We start from the raw sequence: 12439 nt of genomic DNA on the forward strand, positions 1-12439 counted from the left end.
ATTATTATTATTATTATTATTTTATTATTATTATCATCATCAGCATCATCATCATGAACGTGATCATAATAATATTGATGATAATGATAATAATAATAATAATAATAATAATAATAATAATAATAATAATAATAATAATAATAATAATAATAATAATAATAATAGCAACAACAACAACAATGATGATGATGATAATAATAATAATAATGATAATAATAATAATAATAATAATAATAATAATAATAATAATAATAATAATAATAATAATAATAATAATAATAATAATAATAATAATGATGATGATGAGGATGATGATGATGATGATGATGATATCAATGTGAATGATCCACCTTACCTTATTCAACGGCTTGAATTCTTATAAGAACTAAACTTTAAAAGAACAGAATTGACGATTTTGTGATGGTCGTCCTACATCGGTCAATGCTCGTTATGTTATTCTAGTTTCCAGGGGTGGTAAATGTCTCTGAGATGTTTACATAGCACAGAGTAATTTGAACTTGAAAGTGATGCCAATTCACAATTTATACAGGGTGATTTTTTTTTATTTGTTAAACTACGAGTCAGATAAGCTGAGAACTTAACGCTTTAAGATCAATCGAACTTAATGCGTATACGTTATCCAAATAGCTCTCACTAGACTTTCAAAACAATTACATAATTGAGTGACAGGTGCTTTTTGTCACATCGTCTCATTGCGGTAATTTTATTATATATTAAACATATAATAATAATAATGATAATAATAATAATAATAATAATAATAATAATAATAATAATAATAATAATAATAATAATAATAATAATAATAATAATAATAATAATAATAATATAATAATAATAATAATAATAATAATAATAATAATAATAATAATAATAATAATAATAATAATAAATTGAATTTTTTGTAACACTAAAGCTCCTAAATTACTGGACCGATCATTACCAATTTTGCGTAGCGTTTTCAATTGACATGAAGATGTTTTGCGTTATGTCATGAGATTGATTAAACATTATGATGATTTGATTTTAAAAAATCAAATTTGTTTCGTAAAATCCCATCAAAAACGTTGGTTGTGGGTCGGCCTCCCGATTAGCAAGTATGACAGTGAGGTGGGAGTACTTGCATTGAATTGATAACAGTTAGTGGTGTTTCTCATTTTGAATACAATCCATTTCAAAATGCATATAAACTATTTTCTGTTTCTAATATTGGGAAAGAATATATAAGATATTAAGTGCAGAAACTATCTCTCTTTGCCCAAATAAGAAGCTTCGCGGAATTCTCTTACAAAGTCGTAAACCATATTGTCAATACGCTTCAACAGTCGTAACGTCACTTCCCTCGTAATGACGCATGGTAACTTAGTAACTGGCTCTAAACTATCGGAACAATGGCGGACGCCCTTATGAAATATTTATCCGACGGGCATAAAAGCGTATCCAGAGGGGAAAAAACATAAATCTGATCATGTTTTGACTTTTATCATTCTGGTCACAAGACATATGAAAAGTTCTAGCCAGCATGAAGAATAAAAAGTATCGATTTTCTTTGTGTAGAACCACGATGGCCGTCGTTGCTGGGCGACGTGACATCAGACTATTGAATCCAATTGAGTTCCAATTCTATTCAACATTTGTATCATAAATTTTGAGTTGATCGACGTATCATCACGTTCAATGGACGGGCGCCGTTCATTGGACAGACAGCTAGACTTGTATGATTATAAAACTTTAGCGGTTATGTCGTCTTGTGTGTGCTTTGACACTCGGAAGGTCCTGTTTTCGAGTCACACTCTGAGTCAAGCGGCGCATAGTTGGAAGGACTCGTTTCAATGATATCAGATTACATCAAGTCTCATTCTACTTTTTAGCAGTGCTGAGGATGTAGCATTTGTTTGCGTTAAATTTAATTCCCCAATCATTAGCCCACTGTTCCAGACTATTCAAGTCCTCTTGTAGCAATTTTTTGGGGAAAATCCTGAAAATGGCTGGTAAGGAGAGAGTTAAATAAAATACTCACAACAGCTGCCCGCCATATGAAAAACACAACACACACAAATCTATGTGTAACTTTAAACGTTTGATAGTTTGTTGATTGACATGATTTGGTGTCACGAAGAGAGGCCATCACCTACAGACTTGTACGGTCAATAGGATTCAATAGTCGTAACGTCACTTCCTTCCTAATGACGCATGGTAACTTAGCTCTAAACTATCGGAACAATGGCGGACGCCGTATGAAATATTTCTCCGACGAGCATAAAAGCGTATCCAGAGGGGAAAAATACATAAATTTGATCATGTTTTGACTTTTACACATTCTGATCACAAGGCATATGAAAAGTTCTAGCCAGCATGAAGAATAAAAAGTAATGATTTTCTTTGTTTAGAACCAAGATGGCCGCCGTTGCCGTGCGGCGTGACATCAGACTACTGAATCCTATTCAGGACAAATTATCATCGTACCTGTGTGACCGTCGTACCCTATCTTGAGGCATTGTCTACTCAAACCAAACCATGGTAGTATGGTTCTTTGATTATCCAGTGTCGCCATACTATTAGTGGAAGGACTCGTTTCAATGATATCAGATTACATCAAATTCAAGGGGATAGACCATCATTATAGATAGTATGCGCTTGGCTAAGAAGCTCACAACATTGCTATCCGGAAGTGTAAAAGGACCAACACACAAAACTATGTGTAATCTTGAACGTTTATAGCCTGGTTAATACAGTTTAGTGAGAATTACTCATAAACATGGATGGCAAAAAGCAATAACAAAGATCTGGGTGACGTCAATTTCATACTATCTATAGCATGAACACACTAGGACGTTATTTTCTAGGTTTGTGCAACGTCTAGTGAGTTGTCGTTAGTAGTGCTCAAGGAAACAAGTGATTCCTTTGGTTGACCTATTGAATACAACTCACGATTTGTTTTCTTTTGTGACTTGTCTTTTGACGTCATTTCTTGTTTTGGTCAGTGTCTGTTATAGATAGTTCGAAGATGACGTCACTCAAGTCTTTGTTATTGTTTATTGCCATCCGCGTTTGTGAGTAATTCTCACCAAACTATATTAACCTTACCATAAACGTTCATGGATACATACAGTTTTGTGTGTTGGTCCGTTATAGATAGAATGAAGATGGCGTCACTCAGGTCTTTGTTATTGTTTTTTGCCATCCGCGTTTATGAGTAATGCTCACTGAACTGTATTAACCTGACTATAGATAGAATGCGCTTGGCCAAGGAGTTTTCAACATTGCCATCCGGAAGTATAACGGACCAACACACAAACTCTGTGTAACCATGAACTTTTATAGTCTGGTTAATACAGTTTAGTGAGAACAACTCACAAACGCGGATGGCAAAAACAATAACAAAGGCCTGAGTGACGTCATCTGCATACTATCTATAGATAGTTCGAAGATGACGTCACTCAGGCCTTTGTTATTGTTTTTGCCATCCGCGTATGTGAGTTGTTCTCACTAAACTGTATTAGCCAGACTATAAAAGTTCATGGTTACACAGAGTTTGTGTGTTGGTCCGTTATACTTCCGGATGGCAATGTTGTGAAATCCTTGGCCAAGCGCATTCTATCTATAAACGTTCATGGATACACACAGTTTTGTGTGTTGGTCCGTTATACTTCCGGATGGCAATGTTATGAGCTTCTTAGCCAAGCGCATACTATCTATATGTGTTTGTGTGTGTGTGTGTGTGTGTGTGTTTTATGGGTATGTGTGTGTGTTTGAGTGTGTGTGTAAATTTCAGTATGTATGTGGGCATGATGGTGTAATATTAAAAATCTGGTAATTGTTCAAGAAGAATAGATAGAATGCGCTTGGCCAAGGAGTTCACAACATTGCCATCCGGAAGTATAACGGACCAACACACAATCTCTGTGTAACCATGAACTTTTATAGTCTGGTTAATACAGTATAGTGAGAACAACTCACAAACGCGGATGGCAAAAACAATAACAAAGGCCTGAGTGACGTCATCTGCATACTATCTATAGTTTTTGTTTTGTTTTGATGTGGGCATATTAATGTGTCGTGAGCAGTGAACACCTGTCACCACAGCTGAAATCTACAAAGTTGTTATGCTTTTTCAATTGATATCAGAAAATGTTATTGGGAGGTTGTTGTTGTTGTTGTTGTTATTATTATTATTATTATTATTATTATTATTATTATTATTATTATTATTATTATTATTATTATTATTATTATTATTATTATCATAATTATTATTATCATCATCATCATAATTATTATTATTATCATCATCATCATCATATTAATTATTATTATTATTATTATTATTATTATATATTATTATTATTATTATTATTATTATTATTATTATTATTATTATTATTATTATTATTATTATAATTATTTCATTATAATAATAATAATAATAATAATAATAATAATAATAATTATTATTATTATTATTATTATTATTATTATTGTGATTATTATTATTGTTGTTGTTGTTGTTGTTGTTGATGTTGATGATGGTGGTATATTTTGTTCAGAGAAGAGTTATGAATATTGGCCATGAAAAACCTATATAACCTTTTGAACTTTGAATTTTGAACTTCTTATATTCTGTTTTGGTGATTAATTGTAGTGTGGTTTTTAAGGTGGATGTTAAATTTTTATTTAAGAACATTTTATGTAATAATTCTCACACCACTTGAGTGTTTTACATAGGTTGAAAGCCCTTGCCCTCACAGAGTCACGCTATTAACTAATATTAAATTATAGAGGTCTGCAAATCCTATAGTTTCCCCGTTCCATGTTACATGGAAATATTAGACAGCAATGACAGTGGCCCACATAGCTCTCTCTCTCTCTCTCTCTCTCTCTCTCTCTCTCTCTCTCTCTCTCTCTCTCTGTGGCATATCACTTGGACGTTGCCTCCCACACAGTCCTTCGGAAGAAGTCTCTGTCTTGTGCCCATCTGCCACATTCCGTCACGCCGTTGTTGAGCCATTCCTGTATATCCTGTTGCCATCTTCTCTGTGGTCTTCCTCTGCCTCTTTTGCCCTCCGCCATGCCCTCCAGTACATCTCTCTCTAGTGTGTCGTGTCTTTTCAGGTGCCCAAAGTAATTGAGTTTCAGCTTTTTTATCTTACTCATTAGCAGGGACTTTTTTAGTCCTAGTGTTTTCATGATGTTTGCATTGCTTTCTTTGTTTGTCCACGGGATAGCTATCTAATGATATAACCTTCACAATACATTACGTGATGAATAAAACAAGTTCCAAACGCAAGCAGCGTGGTTCTAAATAAAGACAATAGGTACTTTTTATTCTTCATGCTGGTTACAACTTTTTCACATGTCATGTGATCAGAATGTATAAAAGTCAAAACATGATCAGATTTATAATGTTTTTCTCCTCTGGATACACTTATATACTCGTTGGAGAAGTATTTCATAAGGGCGTCCGCCATTGTTCTGATAGTTTAGAACCATTTACTAAGTTACTATACGTCATTACAAGGAAAGTTACGTCACGACTGTTGAAGCCTATTGACAATAAAAGTAAGTCAGATTCAAATTAAATTTTAAGTTTTAAATTGTATGGTATGGATTTACATGTTTTTATAAATGTTTATTTTTTTTAAAATCATGGGGCATATACAAAAACCGCAATATTTTATTATTTTTGAGAGTCTAAACTTGTGGCAGCTGAGGTGCTTCGCCGAACTGGCCGTCTTGATTGTATATATGTGCCGTTTGATGCAAAGGTGTGGGGTTGGACCCAGGGGCATGGCTATATTGGTTGACTTGGTGCCTGGCACAGAATCCATCCTTTAAAAATGGTTTATAGAATGAAAAAAAAATAAAACTGAGAAATGGTAAATACCGCCTCTTACTTATATATGAGTAAGTCTTTTCTTTATTTTTTTTCTTTCTTTCGTATTTACACATATAGCATGTTTTAAGTCATTTTCTTCTGACTCTGGCACCACCCTATACTGCACGCCACGCCACTGGTTGGACCGCACTTCCTATGTCATACTAGGAATGGATTGAAATCCCTTATTGGTGAATATCACACCACTGAACAGGATAACACACGTCCGTTCTTTGTAAGATATTGTGATGGAAGAGAATGTATCGTTGTAAGGTGCATGTTTTATAATGCTAGCGCGACCTGTGTTCTATTCCCATCTGTCTTTGTTTTCTGATGATGAATGAGAGACATCCAATGTTTTCGTCACTTTGCCAGTTTAGGTTTATCTCCATCTTATAGTAGTAGTAGTAGTAGTAGTAGTAGTAGTAGTAGTAGTAGTAGTAGTAGTAGTAGTAGTAGTAGTAGTGTGGTAGTGTAGTAGTAGTAGTAGTAGTTAGTAGTAGTAGTAGTAGTAGTAGTAGTAGTAGTATTGTAGTATGTAGTAGTAGTAGTAGTAGTAGTTAGTAGTAGTAGTAGTAGTAGTAGTAGTATAGTATAGTAGTAGTAGTAGTAGTAGTAGTAGTAGTAGTAGTAGTGTAGTAGTAGTAGTAGTAGTAGTAGTAGTAGTATAGTAGTAGTAGTAGTAAGTAGTATAGTATAGTAGTAGTAGTATAGTAGTACAGTAAGTAGTAGAGTAGTAGTAGTAGTAGTAGTAGTAGTATAGTAGTAGTAGTAGTAGTAGTAGTAGTAGTAGTAGTAGTAGTTAGTAGTAGTAGTAGTAGTAGTAGTAGTAGTAGTAGTGTAGTATGTAGTAGTAGTAGTTAGTAGTAGTAGTAGTAGTAGTAGTAGTAGTAGTAGTAGTAGTAGTAGTAATAGTAGTAGTAGTAGTAGTAGTAGTAGTATTAGTAGTAGTAGTAGTAGTAGTAGTAGTAGTAGAAGAAGTAGTTTTTCTTCTCCTTTTAAAGAGCCCAAAATGAAAAAGGCTCCAGAGACTGCTATCAAATCCATGTTTATACATGTGTACTGCCTAGCATGCAGAAGCACTCAGAGAACACGTGTTCAGCGAACAGCAGGGAACACAATGGATACGATGTTCAGATTTGGACAGAAAGGCTAACATTCCTTCGTCGCGTTCTCCAAACAATGTTTGGCCCGTTCGTCATGTTCGCTGAACATTGGTCATGTGTGGACCAGACCCACCGGTCAAGGAGTATACCTGATTAATATAATTTTGTGAGAACTAAATACTCATAAAAATGGCTGGCTAAAAACAATAACACAGAGCTGAGTGACGTCAACTTCGTTCTATCTATATGAGGTGGGTTATTCTAATCATTACTTAGTCTCCAATCAGGGGACTGACGAAGGTAACAAAATCATTCACTCATAGGGTGCTATGCGTTTAGATATCCGTAACATTCGCCAGTCAAATCAAACATCCCAACTCACAAAACTGTATGCAACCTTTAATGGTTACAGTCTAATTGATATAGATAGTATGCGCTTGACTAAGAAGCTCACAGCATCGCCATCCGGATGTATAAAGGACCAACACACAAAACTCTGTGTAACCAGGAATTTTTATAGATAAAATGCGCTTGGCCGAGGAGTTCACAACATTGCCATCCGGAAGTATAACGGACCAACACACAAACTCTGTGTAACCATGAACTTTTATAGTCTGGTTAATACAGTTTAGTGAGAACAACTCACAAACGCGGATGGCAAAAACAATAACAAAGGCCTGAGTGGCGTCATCTGCATACTATCTATAGTCTGCTAATACAGTTAAGCGAGAATTACTCATAAACGTGGATGGCAAAAAACAAACAAAAAAACAAACAAACAAACAAAAAAAAAAAAAACAATAACAAAGACCCGAGTGACGTCCACTTCATTCTATCTATAATTTAATGAAAACCAATCGCTAAAAGGCTGTCTGAATATAATAACAAAGAGCTGAGTGACGTTAACTTCGTACCTTCTTTAGAAATGGGAAAAATAAAAATAATTACAATGGTTCCATAAAAATAATTAAAAAATCGACATTTGGTGTTTACTGAAGAAGAAAATCTCAAGTTCATTGGATATGATATGAGATCACCTGGGTCAAGATACATTCAACGAAGAAACAAGAGTTCATAGTACATTCTAAATAATTGGCCCCATATCTACATATACAATAGAAAAGGCACATCAGACGAAAATAGTCTGATAAGAGCACAAGCTCTAACATACAAAAAAAAAAAAAAAAGAGAAGATGAAGTTTGTAGTTAAACAACGCTTATCAACTCTGTAATCGACGTACTGAACGTGCTTATATGTGAGCGGTGATCTCAGAACGATGGTGTGTTGGGGTGAACCTAATGGTGGGAGTTTAATTAAAAGTTAACCCTCTCCCTACCAAGTACAGGGAAAATGTCACATTCGTTACGATGCCGCCAACAGTTTTCGTTTGTTTATTTGTTTGATGATTGAGTGTCAAACCCTATTAAATGTTATATTTATCAGAACGTAATGCTGTGTAATGTGAAACTAATGCCCTTAATAGTGGATCGACAACTATCGTTTTTCGGACACATAGTAAGGAAAGATAAGAATGAATACCTGGCAAGTTGTGGAAAAATACCTGGTAAACGCGCCCGGGGGAGACAAAGAAAAACACTCATAGACCAACTGAAGGGCTTCACCAACCTAACAATCCAAGAGCTGTTTGAAAAAGCAAGAGACAGGGAGGAATGGAGAGAGATAATTCATGCAGTATCCGAAGCCTGGACCAGGCATGGAACCTAGAAGAAGAAGAATGCTGTGTAGTACACATTGTTTTGCTGAACACAATTATGTATAGTATGCATTTATGTCTTTGAAGTTGTTTAAAACGCCTATGTGGCCTTGTGGTATGACACTCGCTTTCGGATCGGAAGGTCCTGGGTTCGAGCCTCGTTCGGCGCAAGTTGAGTCCTTTACTGAAATTCTCTCACCGTACTCAGGTGTAAAACGAATGTAATATCGCCTGACAGGCGTCCTAAATGTAAATGTTGCTGTTGGCCAGGGACCCCTGCAAAGCGCTTGAGTATGTTTAGTGGATATTGCGCTATATAAAAGTTCTACTATATTATAAAAAGCCCAAATTATAAATTCTCTCTCTGTAAGAAACTATACTCAAATGAATTCATGATACATTCAATGCTTAATACAAATCTCATCTTTTTTGTCCAACACATTTTAGGTCATTTCAGTGCCAGTAAAAAGGAAGAAAACGGGATGGTCCAAAAGTTAAGTAAGTTTACAATTGAAAACACGCAAGAAAAAAAAAATAGGACAAAGTGGAATGGTTTGAATAAGGAACAAATATATATTTCAAGAGCACACTATCAGTGTACTTAGTCTGAGATCACCTTAAAGTCTCATCGAGACACAAGCACAGGATCCCACAAAGAGGAATGCACTCAAATGTTTACAAACCATTATATATTAAAATTTAATACAAAAAAATGTAATAGTGCATAACCGAGAGATAATTTACAAGGACAAAAATAAATCATCATCTACCAAAACTACAACCATACATTTAATTTGACTGTTTCCCTCCTAGCCAAGGACTCAGGTCAGGGCCAGGACAAAACTAAGTAATCCCATTCCAAGGCAGAGGCCGAAAGCAAACTCAGATGATAGATATATGGGGTTAGAAGACACAACAAGTGAACTCCTGCCCGCTATGGGAAGTTCAACCCCCCCCCCCATCCTGCATATAATATGGTTCAATTATAAATCAAAATTGCTCTTGTAATATATATATATATATATATATATATATATAATATATATATATATATATATATATATATTATATATATATATATATATATATATTATATAATATATATACATACATACATATATATATATATATATATATATATATATATATGTGTGTGTGTGTGTGTGTGTGTGTGTGTGTGTGTGTGTCTTGTATAAATAAAACATAAAGAGGAGACAACCTGGAATTTTGCATAGATATTCGAAACGACGATTTGTTTAATGAATTCAAACCTCTTATCCTCGCATCCACCTTGTACATGTAAATAGTTACCCCGAATAGGGTTCCAAAGTTGTGACGCCACTTCCTCTCAGCAACCAATAGTATTTCCAGTTGGAAATCGGTAAAACCGAATGGTGCTGATATCAGGTAAAAAACATCGAACCATTTTAGCAAATAATTTTGATAAATTTGATTTTTTAAAGCAACTGTGCTCGCAGTAAAAACCACAGCTTGATTCTTTCGGTTGAGTGTGGAACCAAGAGAGGGCCGTTGCTAGACAGTTGTGACGTCACAGTTTTTGTCCTTGGAGTCTCCAAGATTATCCAATGTTTGGGACGACTTAAAACTAATTGTGCGGCTATGTGGTCTAGTAGTATGACACTCACTTTCAGATCGGAAGGTCCTGGGTTCGAGCATAGTTGAGTCCTTGGACAAGGCTCTTTACTCACATTCTCTCACCGTACTCAGGTGTAAAACGTCCGAAAAATTGTAATATCGCCTAACAGGCGTCATGTCCCGTCCTAAATGTTAAGTGTAGTTGTTGTCCAGGGACCCCTTGTAAAGCGCATCGAGCACGTTTAGTGGATATTACACTATACAAAAGTTCAATTTTTAATTATTTTCTTTTCATTGCATACATTCTTCACAAAGAGCAAAAATGACTAAGTTGGCAAGACGCTGCCATAATGTATGCCAAAATGACACATAGTTAAGTATCGTGGTTTGGATAGAGATTCATTTATGATCATGAATGACACTTGAAGATAAGATTTACATTTGGATGAAAGATTGCCATCATTAACCTTACTCCTTTACAACCTGCTTCTTCTTCTTTTTCTCCTGTACCTCCTCCTCCTTCTTCTTCGTCAATGTCATCGTCATCATCTTCTTCTTCGCCGACGTCTTCTTCTTCTTCTTCGTCTTCGTCTTCTTAATGGACCGCTATCAGATGATATATACGAGTTTTCTGGCCAGAATTTATGTTTTTTTTTGTTTGTTTGTTTATTTGCTTTTTTGGGGGTTTTATTTTTTTTCAAAGACGATAGTACACAGCTGTTAAAAGCTGTGGGCTGCAAATAGTTGCTAATGTACAAAAATCAATATAACAACTTCAATACGAAAAAAATACCCCCCCCCCCCCCAAATAAAAAATACAAAAAAAACAACAACAAAACAACACGGGACGTTTCAGGCTCAAAATCCTTCTTCAATCAATTAAAAAAAAATTAGTAAAAACTTTAATATATCGGTGTTAAACCCAAACATACGGTAGAAAGGTATTTGGCTGGGCTGGTCGATAAGTACACCTTTGGCCATAGATCAGGATTTTTAATTCTCAATTTTCAATGACGCGTTGCTAAATCTGAGAGAATAATTTGAAATTCTCACGATACGATTTTGTGTGTGTGTCAGGCGGTAGATTGAGACGGGAAGAGGAAGGGGGGGGGGGGGGGGGGGTAAAATTTACCAACTGTTCAAAGTAAAAAATACGAAAAAAAAAACAAAAAAAAAAAACAAAAAACAAACAAATCCAAAACAAAACAAATAAAACAAACAACTATTAACAAAATAAAGAAATAAACCAAAATTATTGAGGAAAACTAAATAAGGCAAAAGCCATTTCAATTTATTAGTAAAACAACTTTGGTTTGCAACGATGTATCAACTATAACAATTGAATAGAGAATTAAAAACAAAACAAAACAACAACAGTAATGAATTCATACATCAATAGTATTTAGCCATAAAGTTTGAGTTTAAAAAACAAAAATACAGTTAACAAAATAAAACATGTTGCTTAAAGAATATAATATGGAATATTATGATGAAAATTGCTTTTTATTTCGAATAATTTCGATTTTAAATCATTATATTTTGTTTGCAAATATAAAAGTTTCTCTATGTCACACTGATTGATAAAATGGCTGCCGTATTATCAAAAACAATTTTTTTTGTATAAAATGACTTGTACATTATTGATACATGATATCAAATATATTATATCACAACTTCAAACAGTTAACTAAAGATATTTAATAATAATAATAATAATAATAATAATAATAATAATAATAATAATAATAATAATAATAATAATAACAATAATAATAATGGATAGCATTTCTAACGCGCCAATCCCCACAGACAGCAGGCTCTACTCTAGACGCTACACAATTAGAGAGTGAAAAGAAATGCTTTCAGTTTTCCTTTGAATTGTTTAGTCTGTCGACTCTCTTACCTCCTGTGGTAAATTATTCCAGATCGTTGGTCCTCAGTGTTTCATTAACTCTCTCCTTACCAGTTAATTTCAGAATTTTACCCGAAAATTCATACTCACTCAACACAAAAATATATTTTTCAAGCAGGTATCGAGTATATTCAATATTTTGATCAGAAAAAAGAGCTCTGTAAAAGCGTCAAGTTTTTATGACTATAAACTATAACAACACAGTGTCAAGTTT

The sequence above is a fragment of the Berghia stephanieae genome, chromosome 13, assembly GCF_034508935.2.
Source record: "Berghia stephanieae isolate SIO BIC M18660-M18661 chromosome 13, UCSD_Bste_1.3, whole genome shotgun sequence".
Classification (NCBI taxonomy): Eukaryota; Metazoa; Mollusca; class Gastropoda; order Nudibranchia; family Aeolidiidae; genus Berghia; species Berghia stephanieae.